Consider the following 21,923-nt stretch of genomic DNA (forward strand, 5'->3'; position numbering starts at 1 on the left):
GTAGAACATTTCTTATATCCAGAGTCTGACAAGTGTTTCAGCTCAGACAGAGGGTGTTCTACATCACTGTCCTCTTCATCCTCCTCAGTGTCTTCAGCCTCTGAAGAAGTGGAAGCATCTCCATGATCTTGTATCCTGATGGATTCTTCTCCATCATTCTCTTCTGGAAGCTCTCTGCCTTTAATCTGGTCTGGATAAAGCTGTGAGAGCAGCAGAGACTGTTCATCATCCAGACTCTTTATGGGAGGAGCAGAGACTGGAAACCTGATGGCATTAATCACCTCCTTCCCATTGAGCTGCTCTCCTGGCAGACTGATGTAGACTCCCTCCTGTTCCTCCTTGATGTGGGGGGGCTTTGGGTCATGCAGGTCATCAGGAGGTCTGTGGTCTAAAGAAGCTTCTTCTTTAACAATCAGCTTCTGCTGAACATCTGCAGGAAATATTGAAACACATTATGCACATTAGGAAGTATTTTGATCTCAGCCTCTCTTTGCATCAGTTAAATGACGTGAAACAGTGTTTTGAAATGGCTGAAGTAGATTAAAGACTGGCTAAGCCATTCATAAAGACCATAACCGTAATCTAAATGGGTCATAATAAGAGCAGTAATTAAAATCTCTAGATGCTACTGTGAGAGAAAAGGTTTAACTTCAGCCAGTTGTCTCAGATGATAAAAACTGGACTAGATTACAGATTTAATCTGTGTATCAAGTTTAAAATCATTGTCTAGTCCCACATGGACAGGTTTGTTGCCGTCTGAGTCAAATAATCTGATAAAGAACCCAGATCAGCCAGGACTTTAAAAACATTACAGGGCAATAGCTCAGCTTTTAGTTCATTAAAATGTAAACAATTCTGTGACTTCTATGCTTGGATTTCATCAATGCAATCCAGAAAGTAAATTATAAGTATACTGTTCTGTTTCAAGCGTCTTAGATCCAAAGTAATATTTAAGTGAGGGTCGCCAGAAGGGTATGAACGAGCTGGGTCCACCGAGGGTGTGTCACCGCTGACCGGGTGCGGTAGAATAACAATCCCTCACATCTTCAAGCCAACACCACCTGGGTCTGAATGGGTTTGGACACTGGGCGATAATTTGCAGTGCCGGCCAGGCTAAGCAGTCTGTTCTCTGGGAAACCAACATGGGAATTTACGGCCAACTGCCCTGGAGACGTACTGCTTGTAACCGTTCTCAGCTGTTGCAAGAAAGCTTAATAGAGACGGCAGAGCAGTCTCCTCTGCAGTTTCCTCTGCTCCAGCCAGGCCAAACTGAGAGGAAAGCTGATCTGAAGTCATCCGCTGCAGCCTGCACAGCTATGTCAGGGAAGCCGAGGGGAGGTCCCCACTTCCACAGCAGCACAGAGTTTCCTACGACCTTGGACCTGGAGCCACTTCCTAAGAGCCATGTATAGAGCTAGCCGCATAGCCGCCTATAGCAGCTTTCACTTGAAGTGATTCACTGGCAACTGGACACTCATCACCACAACCAGAGAAAAAGGGAGAGGTTTAGCACAGAAATAAACAGGGAAAGTTTATAATGGTTTTATTTTTTTTTAAGGTTTGACTCAGTAAAAAGCCCAGGGCTTACAGGATAGCTCCCGCTAGCTAGTTTGAAACAGTGCTATGCTTATGTATTATGAGTGTTTTGTACGGTTATAACAAACTTTATTTCCATAAGGGTTTTATATATTGTCTGGATATTAACGTTTGTGTTGTCTGGTCATTATGACCAAAATAGGGCTCGAGCCCCTTTTAAAATTAGCTAAGAACATCTGCTAGCATAATGCTATTAGCTTCATGGATATCATTCATGCTACCACGCAACTACGGTTTGTTTTAGACATAAGGTTAACTTTTGCTTTGCTCCACCATCATTCGATTGTGCTATGCGCATTGCAGTAATAGTATTACTGCATTAATATGGAATATTGACGATTTGATGGTGTTTTGTATAACTTTAGGAATAACCCATGTAGTGTAAGAGATTATGCGACTACAAAGACTGGACTGCGTTGGAGATTGCAGATAAACGGACTCTGGATGCCAGAGCCTGACTTGCTTAGATTGGACGGAATGACTGAATGGGAGAAACGTGTCGGCTGGGACACGCCTGCACTATAGTATCCTTTCCAGCAATGTGATGAACGGAACACTGTTATGCTAAATGCACGTACACGTCTGATCCTACTTAAAGTTTGTGGGAGGAATGAATGGGAGGCTCACTGTGGCTCACTCATTATTTAAGGTTTAACTGTCCTAGAAGGTCCGGCACCAACCTGTGAAAGAAGACCGGTAAATCTAGGAGAGTGGGTTTCGACTCCCACTGCAATATGAAGATGGAAAAAAAATGTTTCTCTCCGTCTTCACACAGTAGAAAACCCACCCTCTGAAAAACGGGTGCGCAATAGCGTACCGCGAGCGAGCTATTTTTAGAAACGTAACGTCACGATGACATCACATCACGTGGTACGCGGTAGGACAAACTTGCATAGTCCGCCGCTGTTTCGCTGTAAAAGAGACGTGCGTTAGCCTAGGTTTTACTCGTTTAAACGACTGCTTTTTCCAAAATCTAAGACCATGGTTATTAAACATTGTTGCTATGGAACGTGCAACAGCGACTCGAGGTACGCTGATCGGCCGCATATGAAGGATGTTTTCTTCATTACTTTCCCGAAATTCAAGAGTGCCAAGGAGAAATGTGTGCGCTGGGTACACCGGGGCGGTCGGCCTACATATGTAGCAAGCATTTTGTCGGAGGAAAGGGCCCAACCGAAGAACATCCTGACCCAATTCCAGCGACATCAAGTAATGAACAGGTAAGAGTATTTTGGTGTTCTATTGAAGCTTAAATCTGCTCATGCGTCGAACATGATACCCAGCTACCAGGATAGCTCAGGATTACTCAAAAACATTTCAAATAAGACAAACATTAAACAAACAATTTGCCATTAATCTCTTAAGGGAAAGATTCTGAGATGTAAACAGTTGTTTTGTAGCTACCAATTGGCAACATATACCGATTCCTGGACGGTGATTACAAACAAAAAAACGGCAGACGACACAATGAACGCCGCGCAGGAAAAAAAAAAAAACAAAGCTTACCGTTCGATCAACTCGGCCCGTTTTCCGGTCTTTTTAAGCCCTCGACACTCAAGCCATCGTTTGAGCTGAAGGTTGGTGTGTTCTTCGACAGTGCGACCAGTAAACCGTGCGCCTGGAACATCGTCTTGGGAAAGTTTAATGGCTGCAAAGTCGGTCATATCGCTGGTTCTGTTGCTGGTTGCTACGTGCGTTCTCTGTTTGTCCTACCTAAGCGGCAAAAGGGGCGTTGCTCTTGAGACGGTGACGTCACGTGCGCGGTACGCTATTGGCTTTGATTACAAGTACAGAAAAATCCCCAAGATGTTATGAAAGCCCCAGCAAAATCGGATATTGGGTTTAGAAGGCTCCCTAGAAATCTCATAAAGATAGCTTCAAAGCTGCCATTCGATCAAATAGACCGTATAGGTAAAGTAAAATGGCCAAAGGAATATTATAAATAAATAAAGTTAAAATAAGAAACCAGAAACGGATATTACAAGGAGGCGCAGCGTTGCCTGGGGGACGTATTTCAGGGGAGGACCAGATATTCGCTTATCTTGCCTAGTCAGGAGAAACTGGCTACAATAACTGCAAAGCGTTAGAAATTAGTAAGGGTCCAAGCGTCTGCGAGGAACAGAGATTTATCCTTACAGAGCCGGAGCGTTAACTGCTAGTAAGCCAAATAAATATGACGATTGGGGTCATGTAAGTGTGACCCATGAATATATGGAGGCGTCTGGAACTGCGTCTCTTTAGATTATGAAGAACTATAAATTTCTGCAGTCGAAACTTTTCAAAAATGAAAGACCACAGATCTGTGTAAAAATAGTGTGAAAAAACAGGCCTCCGTTTGTGTGTTTCTCTGTCTAAATGGCTTGTTTGCATGTTACTAAATATCTGTTGGTCTGTGTGATGTAATTCAGTTTAAATTATAAATACTACGGTTTCAAAAATGTTTATTTGTGTTGGGAGAGTGCACTAAACATAAATGCACTTTTTGAGAAACCTCAAACTACCATAAACTAAGAGTTTCAAAGAGGAAAAAAAAGAGACTTTATTAACAGAGTTTGGCGTTTTACATCACATGTCTGGCACAAATTAAATTGCTACATGGAAAGAGCAACTTGGCTTGAATGAAAAATATTTCAGGTTTGTAAGTTGTGAAGCCTAACTATCGAGTACAGTAAACCAGAGGCGTTGGTGCTGTATTCAGAGGTACACTATGAAATATCACTGAGTTTGTGTTTGACAATGGATTCAGGACAGTTAGCTGTGGAAATAGCAGATTAGATCCTCTTATTATCCATTTGGAAGAAGGCTTTCAATATGCTTTTTGACCAGTTCAAAACCACAGCGGTTCTTCTTGACAGACTTTGTAGATCACTGGCCCCGGTGCAGGTAAAACGTGTAGTTTGGCTTTGATGAAAACTGTATGAAATTGAACTGGATATTTTTTTAAGGGAGATAAGGGAGACGTCATCTGTTGCACAGTTTATGTTGTCTAGTTGCACTGGCCTAAGGTGAACCTCAGAGGACAGTCTGGTCTGAACAGAGACAAAGATATGAGAAAACAAATCTAACTATGAGGTAAAGATCAGGGAGAGATCGCTCATCTGGCTCCGTGTCTTCTGGCCTTGATGGGATGGAGCTCGAAAAAGCTTTTCAGATTATGTCTACAGGAGAGGTGAAAGGTAACTCCTTATAATTATTAAAGGACACAAAGTGTTTACGATCAGATAAATTAGATGTAGCCCGGTCACATACTTAGATTGTAAATACTCGAAAAGGCTTACTGCTTAGATGATCTTGTTTTTATTGTTGACGATGTTCTAGGATGAAGTTTCTGGTCCTGGCAAAACGATGGGAGCTTCAGATCTTAAGGGTTATAGTTCTATTTATTTATTTATTTTTTCTCTTCTCTGTGTTGGTTTTGTTTGTTCTGAAGTTCAGAAATTTAAGGACAAAATCATTGCTTGGAATGTTGTATTTATTGAAAAAGCATTAATAACTGAATTTGCAAAGGGAGCATAAAGAAATCAAAAGTCTGATATAATCAATTTTATTTGTCAACTGCAATTTGCATTGCAATGGAAAATTCAGTTCCAGTACAACCGTCCATCACATACACTTTACAAACATTTTGGGGGAACGATTGACTGAGGCCTTGCCTTCCGTTGCCAAGGAAACGCAGCCAGTCGGCCGCTGCTTTTATCAGCGCAGCCGTTAGGTGCGTTCCTCCAAACTGCCTCAGACCCCATTTGCATGGAGTCCACAGGCGCTGCCCTTAAAATCTGTTGAAGAAAGATTTTACATGGGGGAAGTGGAGGGAGATAAAAACGACAGGTGCTTTATAATTTATGTTTCCACATATAATGTGAAGCATCCGACAAAAAAACCTCATTGCACGAGAAGCACAAATAATTACGAGACACATATATGCAGAAAGGTAAACATTTGAGTGCTGGTCGGGTGAAATATCATCTGTATTTGTGAGCATCAGTATGTGTGTCTGGGTGAATGTTTATATTTCCGTGGGGCTCTCCAGAGGCCATTTGTCCTTGGTCTTATCCGGCAGCCAACAGTTCAGAGAAGCCTCCACAGATGGTAGCGGGGAAGGTGAGGGGGGAGCAGGGGATTTGTGCGATGTCGCCATAACAACTCAGGGAGAATTTGATAGTGGAAAGTCTGATTTGAAAAACAGAATTTGTTATGAGAACAAGCTGAAACCAACTTTTCCTTCAGCTTTAGAGTCTTTTCGTTGCTGTCTCCTGGATCCAATATTCCAATAATCCAATCGATGGGCTGGTTAACGTTCACACTTCCAGGTTTTATCCAATCTCACCTCTGTGTACCACCACCGTGGTCAGCTTATCAAGCTGTCTGTTTTGTTCATTCATCGCCTTAGTGATCACGTCGACTGCCGCCGGCAGTCTGATCAGGGCCATGTTGACCGCCAGCAGCTTCTGAAGGTGTTGATACATTAAATATCCTCCGAGACCAAAAAAAGAGGAATCCAAGTATCGTAAATCCGAATAAGTAGACATCTTCGACGTCCTCAACAGAAAGAACTGAGAGGCACACCGTGGACCATTTCTGCCACGGGTCCAAGATGTATCCCGCAAAAAAAGTTCCGTCAGGACAGGCACGCTCCCCGGTCCTTTGCTTTCCAGTTGAAAAAATTTGATCAATAGCGTTGAGAGAGCAGCTGACGAGATCCATAATTTGCTTAGAGCTTTCGGTTGCTATGAAGAAATGGCACAAAAGACACAAAACGAAGTAAATAGCAGGAGAGAAGGGGAAGGGTAATAGCAGATAAAAAGCTCTGGAGAGGTGAAGAAAAAACGACCGACCTCGAGGAGAGACAGAACAGAGATATATAAGATAATAATCTATGTATTAAGGAGTGTAAAGGAGTGTAAAGATAGCTCAAAAGCAAGCTCGCCCATATTCCATGTTATTTAGAAATTAACAGATGATTTGCATATTAAACGTATTAAGTAAAACAGATAACAAGAGCTCTAATTGTATGATTTTATTGATTGTTTTCTCAATCAGTAGTAAGTTTTAAACGTGTTGTATGAGAGGATATATAGCAATTTTGGAGTTGTCCAGCAAAGGTTGAAATCGGAACAAAGTTGTTGTTTAAAAAGATTTAGTAGCCTGCTGGTTGCCATGGATCAGGTCAACAAAGGAACAAACTCAACTGACCTGCTACTTGTTGCCACAGTAACGCCGACTTTCGGTCTTTTTGCAACCTCCGAACGATTCTCCAAGCGCTTAAAAGTGATATGTCTAGGGTGCTCAGCGCTCAGTTCTCATTCCAGAAGAAAGAAGACCCAAGACGGAGAGTAGATCAACTCGCCAAGGTTGAACACGGAGCCAGAAGTCATTTTTTGTGTTTCCTCCACAATTCGGGGCCAATGATCCACAAAGTCTGTCAAGAAGAACCGCCGTGGTTTTGAACTGGTCAATGAAAACAACCTGAATGATCCAGAGATGGGAGTCGTACCCATTGGATGTCAGTTCTGAACCTTAAACAACTTGTCAAGCAGAAGAGACGAACCTCAGTCACTGATTTCAAAGCAGAGACTGGAATCGTGAGTCTTTGTGAGTGGAACATTAATGGGACATCAGTGCTTCCATCGAGGGGAGGAACGTCTTTCGTCTGAACAACTTCATCCAGGAATCAAAGACACCTTGGGATTTCATCTGCAGTATGGGTCAGTCTGCTCCTCTGAATTCAAAAAGCCTCTCCTGAACATGTTTTAACCGATCCAGTAAGAAGAAGTGCTGTTGTGTAAAAGTTAGAGTCACCGTTGAGTAGGGCGGTGTCGGTGGTCACTTATGGACACGACACTACGGATGAAGAAGATAATCAATGCTTATATTAGACAATGGGATTTTGGAAAACTTCATAATGGCAAAATGCTGGCAGTTTTAATTGTGGTTTGAGACACGACAACTGAAGAATGGGGTTTCATGGACGTTGCTCTTCCTGGAAGGATGATGTGCTGCTGACCAGAATAGGGGGTTTTCACTGACGTCACTGGCCAACTTCCGGTCCGCCATATTGGGTGTCACACTTCCTTATCTCTAGTTGTCTTACACGTATTTTCGTATCGAGAATGGATAAGTACGCCAGCACGCTAGAGCGACCAGATAAGGACGTATTTCTGAGGAAATGTTCCGTGATCGACCATATGGACCCGTATGCCCTCCACGGTGCCTTGTTTAGCCGTAATCCAGATGATTGGCCAAATGTAGAGCACGGCGACATAGTGCATTACCTGGTGTTCGGTGAAAACCCTCTGCACACTCTTGAGGAAATGAGAGCTTACAAGGGTCTAGAGGCTCACAACCAGTTCACATCTGGTTATGTACATCAAGGAAATCGCCATCATACGTGGACGGGTGAGTTTTAATAAGATGGTAAAAATGTAAACAATCCGACGCAAATGTGTCGCATGCTTCTGCGGTGGCTGACTGCCGGCGGTGCGCGAAGGCGCTTGGCTGCAGGGCCGATCGACGCCGCTCGCGGCTTTAATTATTTAAGCAAAACAATGACCAGTGCAAAATTAAGTTGTATTTACCGTGTTTACGCCGACAAAAGCCTACCGGCGTAACCCGGAAGTAGCGGGACGTCACTTTCCATATCGGACGTCTTCGGCTACCTTGTTTGTGGTGTGAGCGCCTATACTTCAGAACAGTTCTGAAGCTACAAGTCCTTGGAGTCTCATGTGCAGTTCACGAATGGATGGGTTCAGGAGCTGCAGATTATAAAGCCAGCAAACAGTGGGAACACAGTAACTCGTTCAAAGGTAAGCTGCGCTCAGACGGGCTCTGGCACCTGCTAACCGTTAGCGCTAACAACCACTCACGCATGTAATGTACTTTTAACTAGCTGCTATGTGTTTCAAAGGTTTAGAACACACTCTCATTGACATCGGGATACTGTGGAAAGTTATGTTCGGTCGACTTACAGCCGCGATCCAAGCGAGCCGACGACTCTTTGTTATCACTAACAGTTGTTCTCCGTGGTTGCGCCTCCAGGCAGGAAAGCGGTGGAAAATTAATCTGTTTCTATGTTTTTCCCATGGCGATCATGTGTTGCGCTGTTACAGCCCACAATACAGCAACGGTTTACCATGGTTGAAATCAAGTTAAGGTGAAATTAATCAAATTAAAACACTGCTGAGAGAGGGAGTACAGTACGCGGTAGTAATAGGCAGTAGAGGCGGCGCAGGCAGTCAACATGGCAGCCGCGGAAAGTAATACGTCATGACGCCCAAGCCCTATTATTAATATATTCTTCTTATATGTTTTAAATACTTAACAGTTAATTACCTGTGACAAAGTGAGCACCGCAGACTCTGGCGTATTCCAGCTTAACACCGTCCAAATCGGATCTGGATATCCGTGTCAGCCATAGGTGACGGCGTTGTTCAGAGAGCTGTTTTGTTTTTTCACACTGATTCACTATTACGGCTGGTAGGCGATAGAAAGAGCGTTGATCTCCACCTCCACGGGCCGTGCAACCAACCATTAAACACGTTTTCCCCATTGTTCACTTCCAATACTGCCTAAGGCGTCATACAATGCAGGTCAACGGTGCGAAACGACTGCCACCCAATATGGCGGACGCGCAGAGTAGTCACGTGAGCGTGACGTCAGCTGAAAACCCCCTATTCAGACACGGGGACTGAAAATGGACGACTAATGTCAGGGGCTAAGACACACAGCAACAGAAACAAAGATGAATTCAGCAGACACCTTCTGCATTTCACTTCAGATTTTCCTATAAATAATTAAAAACAAAACACACCTTAGGAAAAACACACTGGTGGATGTGTTTAGGTGAAACCTTTTAAAGAGGGAACTTTAAGATATATAAAGCGTCATAAAGCACAATGTGCATGAGGAGAAAAAAATGGGCCACCGCTAAGAAAATCATTCTGCACCATAATGATAATTACATGATGAAAGGTCAGAGCAACTTAATAAATGTGACCATAACGAGGTTTGACAACGTATGAATATTGGTAATTGAAGCAACAAGTGTGATACATAGAGGGGCGTTTAAGCTTTAAAAGAAGCTGGGTAAGAAAAATGTATGCAATTCAGATGATATGGGGAAAAATAAATGTAAATAAATATGAACAAGAAAGACTCGTGGGTGAAAAGGTTGAAGCGGGCATTACATCAACAGTTAAGATAAATGAATGAGTGAATGAACGAACGAGTGAATACATTTTTCAATACAAGCAGAATAAACTGAACTTTTACACCACCTGCTGATGCAAAGGAGAAATTACGGACATTGTGTTTACTGGATATCTTGAAGTAAGGAGAGGGGCAGATAAGAATCAAATAACTAGGATGCTGCTTAAATCTGCCACTCTGATAGACATCGGGGGAGAGGTGGCCTAGTGGTTAGAGCAGCTTGCACTCAGAAGGATGCAAGTACCGGGTTCAATCCCCAGCACCTTCACTCTGGGTCCCTGAGCAAGACCCTTAACCCCAGATTGCTCCCTGGGCGCCCCACATGGCAGCCCACTGCTCCCCAAGGGTGATAGGTTAAAAGCAGAGAACACATTTCATTGTAATGCATGTTTCCATGACAATAAAGATGATATTACTATTATTACTATTACTATCAACAAAGGGCCACAATGGTCACGGGTTTGAATGGATAAAACTGCAAGATTAGGATAATGATTCATTTTATTAAGTGACAATGGTAAAGTGAGGATTAAAGCAACAGTGAATAATTTGTTTTGGAATTACGTGCAGTTACCAGCAGAATTTAAGGGGGTTTATATCCCTCCTCGCCGACAAGAATACCACCATAGTTCTCATAGTTCTCCTTTTAACCAGATGTTGAAACACCCTGGTGAACTAATACACATGTTATTGAGTTTGCCTAGGGGCCATTGGGCCAGGATAATTTAATTATTATCCTCTTACATACATTAATGAAAAGAAATAGGGCCAATTAGATTAGTTGGACATTTTGAAATCTGGTCAGGATAGCAGAGCAACTCCTGGACAAGGTGACAATAAAAAAGGATAACAGCTTGAAGATGATATAAATTAATGAGGGTTGACTCTGAGAAACATCAGAGCTGCAATGGCACCCAACACTGGAACTCCTGCTGTGCTAAGAACATCTTGAACAGGACTATGCATGAGTGTTTCGCTTCACAGGTGATGGATTTCAACTGCACGGGGTCATGGACATGACATGGACAGGTTGGCGTTCAGGAAACACACCTAGAACGCACTCTTGGATTATAGAGGGAAGAACGTTTAAATATGGTGATTCAGCAGCATGCATCTTGGGGTACATGGGGTCTAAAGCAGGACACTAAACAGGACATGAGGTGACATCCTGGGCTCACAACAAGGCTCCATGATTCAGCCTAGGAATGAATATAGTTTCTCCGAGGGGATGAGGTGGAGAGACTCCCATCTCATGGGACGGAGTCAACATTGGTCCAGTTACTACAGCTAAGTGACCCTACATAGAAGTTCAGGTTCAATGCATTGCCAGAAAACTTAATGAAGAGAATGGGAGTGGGAGTAATTTAATCAGGAGTGGGACGGGAAAGGACTTTATTTTTTACTCTGGCCCAGGATTGGGACGAGAGACAGATTCTAATCTGCAGTGAACCAGGATTCACTGAATTATGATCAATTTTTTTTCAAATTTTATTTTGTCTTTGTTTCTTTTGCATGTACATAGTTCCTCATTTTCTTTATATCTTCATTTTGCTTAGTAGTTTTAGGTAAGCTTTTTAAACCTAGTAGAGAGGATTTATTATTTGAAATATGGTGTTAATTCAGATAAACAGCATTCTATAGTGTTCTCTGGATGTTCATTTTATTTCTGTTAATAAATTCTCTACCTTGAAGAGAATTTGTCACTCCTTTATTCTACGTGTGTGCAGAGTTTGCTGTTAAAAGAACGTCAGAGCTCCAATCATTCCTTTCAACTATTGTCCTGATATCAGCTGTTTGGGCTGATATTCACCAGACAATATCTAACAGACAGAGACTTATTTATTAAACATTAAATAACTTAAAACAGTGTATAATAACACAACAATAAAGACCAATTTCTCTTTAACATTGTCCCAAAAAAACATGACTGGATGAATATTTGGACATGAACCCAATGGGTAAAGGCTTGGTGTCAACCATATATAGCAAGATTCAGTGTGTTGCGTCTTTGTCACTTGGCCGTTTGAAAAATCTATGAGAGGAAGATCTAGGGGAATCCCTGTATTAAGTAAATGTCTTTTTATTGTTTTGTTGCACTCAATGGCACACAGTTTTATATTATTAGCTACATTTTGGGCCAGTATTTGTTTAAGTGAGTCATTGATGTCTTTCGGTATGTAGTCTAAATTTTGGCAGGATTGGTCCTCCATACAGTTCGAAAGAAAACACGCGACCCTCTTTCTAAACAAGATAAACCAAAAAGCGTTGTTAGGAGGAACATTCGCAGCAGGCAGAAAACCTTGATGCTGAACGGTGTTACATGCTAAGCTAGCATTATTCCAAAAAAAAGTAAAAAACAAGACAACTGGACTTGTTATTCGTAGTAGAACGGATACTTCTACGGATAACAAGTCCAGTTGCCTTGTTTTTTACTTTTTTTGGAATGACCATGACCTGGATGACTGAGAATCTTCACCAACATAAGCTAGCATTAGCTTTTCCAAGCTACATGCTAAGCTAGCATTAGCTTTTCCAAGCTACATGCTAAGCTAGCATTAGCTTTTCCAAGCCACTAGAGCATTAGCGGCTGTAGTGGCACGCGTTTTATTGACAGTGAGCTTACAGGAAGATGGTGGAAGGGGGGGGGGGGGGGGGGGAGACATGCGGCAAAGCGCCACGGGTCGGAGTCGATCTCGGGCCGACCGCGTCGAGGACTCCTAATATAATTCGCGCTAACCGCTCCGCCACGGGCGCGCCCAGCATTAGCTTTCCTAAGCTACATGCTAAGCGAGCATCAGCACCTCCCTATGCAGTCTGCCATGTCTCTAAATAAATGGCTGTCATAATATAACAAAGTTAATTTAAAACGTGAACAACGAGTTGTGATGAAGAGGAGGAATCCATCAGCTGCTGAAAACGGCTCCTAAACTTTAGCTCCATCCACACAGTTAGCATGAAGAAGGAAATCTCCAAACCTGAGAGAAGGACCTCGCTGCAGCCTTGCGGAAAGGGGCGGGGACGGACCACTGTCAGTCCCATACCTTATATGGAAATGGGATTATTGCACTCCGGAAATGAAGGGGGCGCTATTTTCATTATCACTAGTACCTTAAAGAAGCGGAGTTGAAAAGTCGATTAAAAGAAGTAGAGGTTCTTCCACTGATGTTCGGCACACGATCCATAATGCAAAACCTACGAAGTCAGCAAAAGGTATTTTTACCTTCTTAAAACTTGTTTTCACATAGTAAATCATTTTTTAGATAAGGTTTAAAATATAATTAACAGCTGTAGACAAGTGAAATTCGTAATTTATACAGCGAAGGCTAACATGTAGCAGGGCACCATTAGATGGAATTTGTTTGTTATTTTAATTACACAGATCCACGCATCTATCTATTTGCAACATATTGATGTCCCCCTTGCTCATACAATGCCGATGAGTCGCACAAGGTACAGAACCATATAGCAAAAGCTGCTATGGCTCAACATAACGGTATGTAAAGTAACACTTGAAAAATATAAAATATTTTTTTTACATGCTTATCAGTTTTCAAGTGTTTTTCTTTTATTTTTAAATATGTTTTTGGAACATGAATGTTACATTTCTGGAAAGTCAAATATTTTTTATAAACTAACAGCTGTCATCATATGTGGGTGTAGTACCCAGATGTGATGCTCTAATAACGAGTAGCACTGCTTCAATATATTTTTAATAAGTAACTGTGCAAAAAAACAAAAACAAAAAAACACACAAGTAAGAGTAACAAAGTATTTTGTGAGATGGCTATTATTAAGTCCTGTTTTACTGATCATAATGTGCGATGTAATATTGCCCATTTATTTTAGCAGACATGAATAAAAATGAAGTTATGTACACTGTTCGGCATTTTCTAACCAAAATGAAAAATATTATTACAAGAAAACAAATTAAGGTTAGAAGAAACCTACCATGAACAACATTTATCTGTGTATCGTGTTTTATTTTTTTATAGGTTAAAATGTGTTCTTCATTCAGTTAAATTACACGCATTGGGTTGCGTATCAACAAATTTACTCAAGATTACAACATAAGGAAAAATAGACCTAATTTTTTTATTTTTTTTGTCAAACGTTACAGAATAATTGAGTAAATCTAATTAGTTAATACCTGCCCTTGGCTGTTTGAGCAATATCACTTTTACAATTTCAATTAATTTTTTGCAGAATATATATCTGTTAACTGGAAGCCATTGTGACTTCTAAAATTAATTGTTAAATCCTACAAAGCAGTAACAATAAAGTTAAAAAATCTACAGTGATTAATTTCAAACATGCCTTTTTTATACCAATCATTTGTATATTTCCTGATGAGTACTAACCTTTTCCTTTTATGTCAGTAGCTATTACGATTTGTCCTTAAATTTACGTTAAAGTTAAATTTACAATGTGCAAATGACACTAAAACCCTAAATGATTTAAAACAAAAATTAAATTAATTATTTGGACAGCATTTTTTATACCATTAGAGATGGAAAGGATAAGATCTTGAGCGATATAAAGTATTAACTAGCGTTTAATGCTCTTCACCATGCAGGTGCAAAGGATATCGCCAATCTTACAGGTAAGATTCACTCATAATCACGTGTCATAGCTATTCTTCTGGTATGACTGTCTTGCAATGCACCTGTTTTTTTATTTTTTTTATTTTCAGATGCCTTTGAATGGACTTGAAGCTGTTCTCCAGGAGGTGGTACTAGCACAGGGAGACACAGCTTACCTCACCCTGGCATGCCAAGACACACCTTGGCATCGACCTTCAAGTGCTTTGAAGCCATTGTGTCTGACCCAGTTTCCGGGAAGAAGACTCACTTTGCTTGGCTGGATGGTAAGGACCTTTGAATATTTTTACTTTAAACATGCAAAATTAGATTTGAACTACGTGAAATATATTTTTTATTAACAGGTGAGATCCACTGGGATAAATTTTAAGAGTCATTCAAAGCAGAAAATCGGATTCCTTTTGGGGTCGAAACGTGTTCTTCCTGCAACCGGCCATATAAAGACTGTGTGGGCTTCACCAGAAATGGAAGGGGAGTACCCTCGTTACTACTGTGATGCCATACCCGGACGCTGCCCTGAAAGTCAATAATGAATGAATCAGTTGTTTTCCATATTTCTGTTGTCACACATTGTTCGTTTTTTTTTTTGAGTGTGTGACATGCCATTTTAAAACATTTCTGATGAAGCACATTTGCCTTTTAACTTGTGCGGTCATTCGTTTTGAGTTATTTCAATATTATGTAAATTTTTGAATGTTCTTTTTGTTGTAGCTCATTCATTCATTTAGTTTTCATAGAAATATTGTCGGTTCCAGAAAAAGTTACATTGTGGCTGTAAGATGTTCTAAAGAGAGTAGAACCAATAAAGTTATTGTAACTATACTGTAACAGCATTGTTTAACATTTTGATAATCTTGTTTTAAAAATTTGACATACAATCAAAGTTAATAACTTGCAATATTTTATATGTTTAAATAAAATGTTTCCTAAAATCTTTGAAAAATGACTGGAATCAATAGAAATTTTCTTTACAAATCCGACATACAGCTAAGTTGTTTATGTTTTACCAGTCAGAATTAGATTTTTTTTTTTTGTAATAAAGCAAGCACAGAGAAAAACATTGTTCGGTTACATAGTCATATTGCAAACATATGATTAATGTATGCTGAACAAAGGTGGAGACCAGATGGAGGTGAGGAAAGCTCAGGTGAGGAGCAATTGCACACATCAAGCCGGACTTTTTGAAGGGTGGAGGAGATGAGACCGCCGCCGTTAGGCTGGGACAGAGGTGCATGATCAAGTGATTCGCTGAGCAGATAAGATGAAGATAGTTATAGTTAGAATTTACACATTGTTTTAACTTATGTATCCAGTGACTTTATTCAAAAAGGTTTTCATATAGAAAAAAAACCCTCATCCACAGCGGATCATTCTCTCTGCCGGTTACCAGCACCATATCTACTGACGGATTCCGAGCGCCAAAGATTATTTCTTGTCAAATAAACTTTCTAAAACCTATCTCTGTGTGAGTCTTTCCAGGTTGAAGCTACATTTAAAGTTTCAAATGAATCCCTTTTGGTTTAGCAAAAAGTGGATATTTAAGGTATTTGGAGCGCAGTTTATGAATCGATTGCAATTGGTAGAATTGATGTGGAAATTCTAAATGGAATAGTGGGACACCAATCAGTTTTATGTAGAAAAGTTTCCAATGAGACATTATGGTAAACAATGATAATAGTTGAGCCAGGTCGCCTGCAAAGAAGTATATCTTAGTTTTCGGAATGCCACTTGTTAGAAGTTCAAAAGTCATTTGGTTTGTTTGTAAATTGTATTCACAATGTGAATAATAAGAGAAATATTTGGCAAATAACAGAACAAAAGTGCACTGTAAATGGACATACTAAATTGGACAAAATTGTTGTCTAAATGTCTTACCGACCAAACCTCTTTTCTATCTAGTCCTTATTAAATAAGGCAAAGGCTATTATATTTTAGATTTGAATTTATTTATTTTAAGAGTACCATTCAAACATCAAAATCTGTTATTCGAACTTCAGCACTAGCAAGTATTTGGTTATATCTGTTTTCTTACTCAACGCTGGAGATAGGCACCAACCACCCCCGCGACCCCATAAGGGATTAAGTGGGTCAGAAAATGGATGGATGGATGTTTTCTTAATCTGCGATGGACTGGGAATCTGTCCAGGATCCACCGCAGCAGCCCTAACGATCCCACTATAGGGATAGGTGTGGATGGATAAATGTGTTGTAAATGTAATGTACATTTGTCTCTAAAATATTAATTTGATTTATGGTTGGCAAACAAATGGCGTTATTAATATTATAATTATTATAACACGGCTGGTACAGGAAATAGTGTCACTGGCGCCCCCTTAATTTCCGGAGTGGAATGGTCCCATTTCCATATAAGGTATGAGACTGACAGTGGTCCGTCCCCGCCCCCTTTCCGCAGGCTGCAGCGAGGTGTACTTGAAACCTGATGGGTGCAGCAGAACTCTGGGCTGGAAAATATCCCCCATCATTGGTGTCTCCTCTGCTGCGTCCTGCCGCTCTTTGAGCTCCTGCTTCCCTCCAGTTTCTCCGCTGTGCCTCCAGCTGCTGGACTTCTTTCCAGACTTCATCACCTGCAGCAGCTGCTGCTCTCTTTCAGCCTCACCAACACTCCCGATTCTGGCCTCACAGCAACACAAGGACAAAGAACATGAAGGAGATCTTCTTCTTCTTCTTCTTCTTCTTCGTCTGGTGTTTAATGGCGGTTGGCAAAAAACTTTTAGCAGCATTACCGCCACCTACTGTATGGAGTGTGGTTCTTGATGGATTATCTATCTCTCTCTCTCTCTCTCTCTCTCTCTCTCTCTCTCTCTATATATATATATATATATATATATATATATATATATATATATATATACATCTTAGTATTCTACTCATTTATATAATTCACACCTTCTATAATCAAATTCTATTATATAATTTAGTTCTCTTTAAATATTTATTAACTATTTGTATATGTTTACTCCCCAAATGCTTCCTCACAATATCTAATAAATTTATCTTTTCCTTAATACATGGAAACTCTTTTCTCATATATCTTCTCTCTCTTTCATATTTATTACATTCTAATAAAACATTTTCTATTGTTTCATACTTTCCACAATAATCACATTTACCAGTATTATGTTTTTGAATTTTAAAAAGTGTATAATTAAGTCCTGTATGCCCAAATCTCAACCTTGTTATAACCCTCTCCTCCTTTCTATTTCATCTTCCATTTCTTCTTTCTCTTATTGTCTTCTGAATTTTATAAAACCATCTTTCTGTTTTTCCTTTATCCCACCTTTTTTGCCATTCTCTATCAGTTTTTCTTTAATAACGCTCTTCCCCTCAGACTTACTTATTTTCACTGTAAAATTAATAGGCTTTTGAATCGCCCTCTTTGCCAATTTATCTGCCTTCTCGTATCCTTCTACCCCAATATGCGCTGGAACCCACACAAATATAACTATTAAACCCATATTTTGTATTCTGAATAATATATGAAATATTTCTAATAAAATGTCCATCCTACTATCTGATTTATTATATTTTAAACTTAATAATGCAGAACTTGAATCTGAACAAATGACTATTTTTAATGGTTTTAAGTCTTCTACCCATTGTAAAGCTAATAATATTGCCAACATTTCTCCTGTGTATACTGATAATCCGTCTGTAATTCGTTTTCCCATTCTTATATTGAATTCTGGTACTACAAATGCTATTCCTATTTTTCCATTTATTTTTGATGCATGTGTATAAATGTGAATATATTGATAATAATTGTTTAAATGTAACTGTACTGAATAACTATCTACAATGTAAGATTCATCTTGTTTCTTTTCCATTATTGCCATATCTACTGTCACTTCTGGTAAAATCCATGGTGGTTTAATTCTTCTTCTTCTTCTTCTTCTTCTTTTTCTTCTTCTGTGTGAGAGGAGTGTGAATGAAGGAGAGGGGAGAGAGCGTGAGAGTGAAAGTACCTTTTTTCATATATTTTGGCTTTCTTCACTGTTTCACTGGGTGTGCTGTTTATATTATTGGTTTATTTGACTTTTGGGATTACTTGGTTTGAGTGTTCACAGGTTTTGTTTGGGGCGTGGCCGTCAGGCCTGCCTGGGTGGCTAGCAGCTGCTAGCACCATGGTGGTGGGTGTGGGAGGTTTCTCCACGCTGACACGGAGAAATGGCATCAAGGTGGGTGCTGGCTCTCCGTGCAGCGTGGAGGAAGTTTGTTTAGCGGTGGGGGAGGTGATTGGACATAGGTCAATTAAGTCCGCAGCCCGCATGAATGGGGCTGTAGTTTTGTTTGTTGAGAAGGTAGAGCAGGCTCAACAGCTGGTTGAGGCCGGGATTTCAGTTAATGGCTTGTTTTTGCAGGTGTCGCCACTCACATTGCCAGCAACAAAAATCATGTTGTCCAATGTGCCACCTTTCATTAGTGATGATTTTTTAGTTAGGGAGTTGTCCAGACATGGGAAGGTGGTGTCCCCAATTAAAAAGGTGCTGTCTGGATGCAAGTCACCACTGTTAAAACATGTTGTCTCCCATAGGAGACAGCTTTACATGATCCTAAATAGGAAGGATGAGGAGTTAAATGTTAGGTTCCATGTAAAACTAGATGATTTTGAATATGTTTTGTTTGCCACCTCTTCTAATTTGAAATGTTTCGGGTGTGGCCAAGAGGGGCATATTATTAGAATGTGCCCAAACAGGGCTGGACCAGCCCCACCTCAGACAGAGGAGCGGTGTACTTCTGCTGCTGCTCAGGTGGAGAGCGTGGTTGCAGAGGTGCCTGCCGCTGATGCGGAGGAACCTCCTGAGGTGGCAGGGGTGTCTACCGCTGCCGAGGGACAGCCCCTGACAGCCGACGTTGTCGGTGTCACGGAGGGCTGTCTTCTCGATGTTGTGGAGGAACCAGGTGCTAATGGAGAGAAGACGCTGATTGCGGGGTGTGTGGGGATAGATGGGTGCACTGCAGTGTGCAGTGGTGGAGGGGATCAGATCACGGTTGGCGGTGGGGTGGAGGAAGGGGGTGAGCAGAGTGCAGAGCAGAGAGCTGAGGCAGATGAGGAGGAACATTTAGCGAGTGGAGACCGGGCCAGGAAGCAGGATGTGCAGGAAGAAGATGGAGGTGCGGAAGCTGAGAGTGGAGGGACTTTGTTGAGAGTAGACTTAGAAGAAAGGAGGGGGGAGGCGGAGGAGCTGATGGAGCAGGAAGCTTCAGCCATGGTAAAGAGGCGAAGCAAAAGAAAAAATGTTGTAGCTGTTGAGCAGGCTAGCAAACAGTCCAGCAAGATGGTTGCTGATAGAAAAGAACAGCTTGATAGTAGTGACAGTGAAGAAGAGTTTTCCGACTCTAGTGAAGTATCACTTTCGCAAGTTGGTGGAAACGAATCCAGATATTCTGTTGAATCTTTCTTGTCCTTTATTCAACAGACCAAAGGGCTGAGGGGACTCAAAGTGGAAAGCTACTTTCCAAACTTAAAACTGTTCTATGCCTCAGCAAGATATTATGTCAGGAAACAGGAGGAATCAGGCCTCACTGATCAAGAGATTTTTAGACTGAAAAAGATAATGGGTAAAGTGAGAAAGCAACTTTGAACTAATGATACACACCAACATTGTATTGATATTATTATTTATAGTTTTTGGGTGTGCTGCTTTTAATTTTTTACCCATAATGGATACCTTTTAAAATAGCATCCCTAAACCTCAATGGGGCCAGAGAGGCTGCTAAACGAGAAATGGTTTACCAGGTACTGAACAATAAAAAAATCAATGTTCTTTATTTACAGGAAACACACAGCGATATTTCAAATGAGGCAGAATGGAAAAAGGAATGGAAGGGTGAAGTCATTTTAAGCCATGGTACCTCCCAGAGTGCTGGAGTAGGCTTCCTCTTTTCAAGGGCTTTTACTCCTAATTCAATTGAAGTACAGCACATTGTTAAGGGTCGATGTCTTTTAGTCCGAGCTGGTTTTGAACATTTTAATGTTGTTTTTATTAATATTTATGCTCCATGTGCCAATGCAGAGAAAACACGTTTTTTAAAAGAAATTGGGGAGAAGTTGGGGGATTGTGGGACAGAGGATTACGTTTTTATAGGAGGGGATTTTAATTGTACGGAGGACGATTCCGTAGATCGTAACCATGCAGAGCCGCATGTAGCAGCTCAGCGCGCCCTGCGGCAGCTGGTCTCATCACATGGCCTGGTGGACGTATGGAGGAGGATGCACACAGGCTCCAGGCAGTACACGTGGTCCCATATGAAAGAAAACCACATTTCACTTGCTCGTCTTGACCGGTTTTATTGTTTTAAACACCATTTTAACGTGTTTAAAACTTGCCAGATTTTACCAGTAGGTTTTACGGATCATTCCCTGGTTTTAGGTAGTGTTTTTATTAGAAACATTTTACCTAAAAGTGCTTACTGGCATTTTAACTCAGTTTTAACTTATGATCGTAGTTTTAAAGAAACTCTGAGTTATTTTTGGACTGGTTTTAGACAGAGAAAGAGCGATTTTACCTGTTTGCAACAGTGGTGGGACCACGGTAAAGTTCAAATCAAACTGCTGTGTCAGCAGCACACTCTCAATGTTACTCGTGGCATCACCAGATCTATTAAGGATCTGGAGATAAATATAGTGGAGTTAGAACACTTGAGTGTATCCACAGGAAATCGAGAGTACATTGAAGCTCTCAAATCTAAAAGGCTAGTTTTAGCAAACCTGCTGGAGACTAAAGTTCAAGGCGCATTGGTCAGGTCCCGGATGCAGAACATCACGGACATGGATGCACCTTCCAGCTTTTTCTTTAACTTGGAGAGAAAGTGTGGTCAGAGGAAGCTGATCCACTCTCTACTGTCAGACACGGGGCAGCAGTTAAGTGAACCGGGGCAGATCAGGAGGAGGGCAGTGGAGTTCTACTCTTCGCTATTCCGTAGCGAGTATAAAGAGAATGGTGAACTGTTCGGGGAGTTCTGTAGTGGACTGCCCCAAGTTGCTGAGGGGACCATCGCCCAGCTAGAGCGCCCCTTGGGGGTGCAAGAGCTCCACGCGGCCCTCCAGAGCATGCAGGGCCAGAAGGCCCCAGGCATCGACGGGCTCACCGTCGAGTTTTACAAGGCATACTGGGACATCTTAGCAGGGGACCTGCTAGATGTTCTCAACGAAAGCCTGACTACTGGTTTGCTCCCGCTGTCGTGCCGCAGGGCGGTTATCACCCTCCTGCCAAAAAAAGGCAATTTGCAGGACATAAGGAACTGGCGCCCCGTGTCTCTTCTGTGTACGGATTATAAAATCCTATCCAAGGCCCTTGCAAACAGGATGAGAGGAGCAATGGAACAGGTCATCCACCGGGACCAGACTTACTGCGTCCCCGGCAGGTCCATGGTAGATAACATCTACCTAATTCGGGATGTTTTGGAAGTCTCCAGTTCATTGGGTTTGAAAACAGCCTTGGTCTCACTTGACCAAGAAAAGGCTTTTGACCGCGTCGAACACAGCTTTCTATGGAAAACCAT

The 21,923-nt window shown here is 41.3% G+C and overlaps 1 long non-coding RNA gene across 1 annotated transcript; it reads left to right on the forward strand.

The window, feature by feature from the left end:
• The first annotated feature begins 12,780 nt into the window (after positions 1 to 12,780).
• LOC118560919 lies at positions 12,781 to 15,345 on the forward strand. Its single transcript, XR_004929682.1, has 5 exons — positions 12,781 to 13,011; positions 13,181 to 13,294; positions 14,375 to 14,401; positions 14,492 to 14,665; positions 14,744 to 15,345. It is a non-coding gene; the product is annotated as an uncharacterized LOC118560919 (long non-coding RNA).
• The last annotated feature ends 6,578 nt before the right edge of the window (positions 15,346 to 21,923 follow it).

This window comes from Fundulus heteroclitus, unplaced genomic scaffold (assembly GCF_011125445.2).
Source record: "Fundulus heteroclitus isolate FHET01 unplaced genomic scaffold, MU-UCD_Fhet_4.1 scaffold_512, whole genome shotgun sequence".
Lineage (NCBI taxonomy): Eukaryota > Metazoa > Chordata > Actinopteri > Cyprinodontiformes > Fundulidae > Fundulus > Fundulus heteroclitus.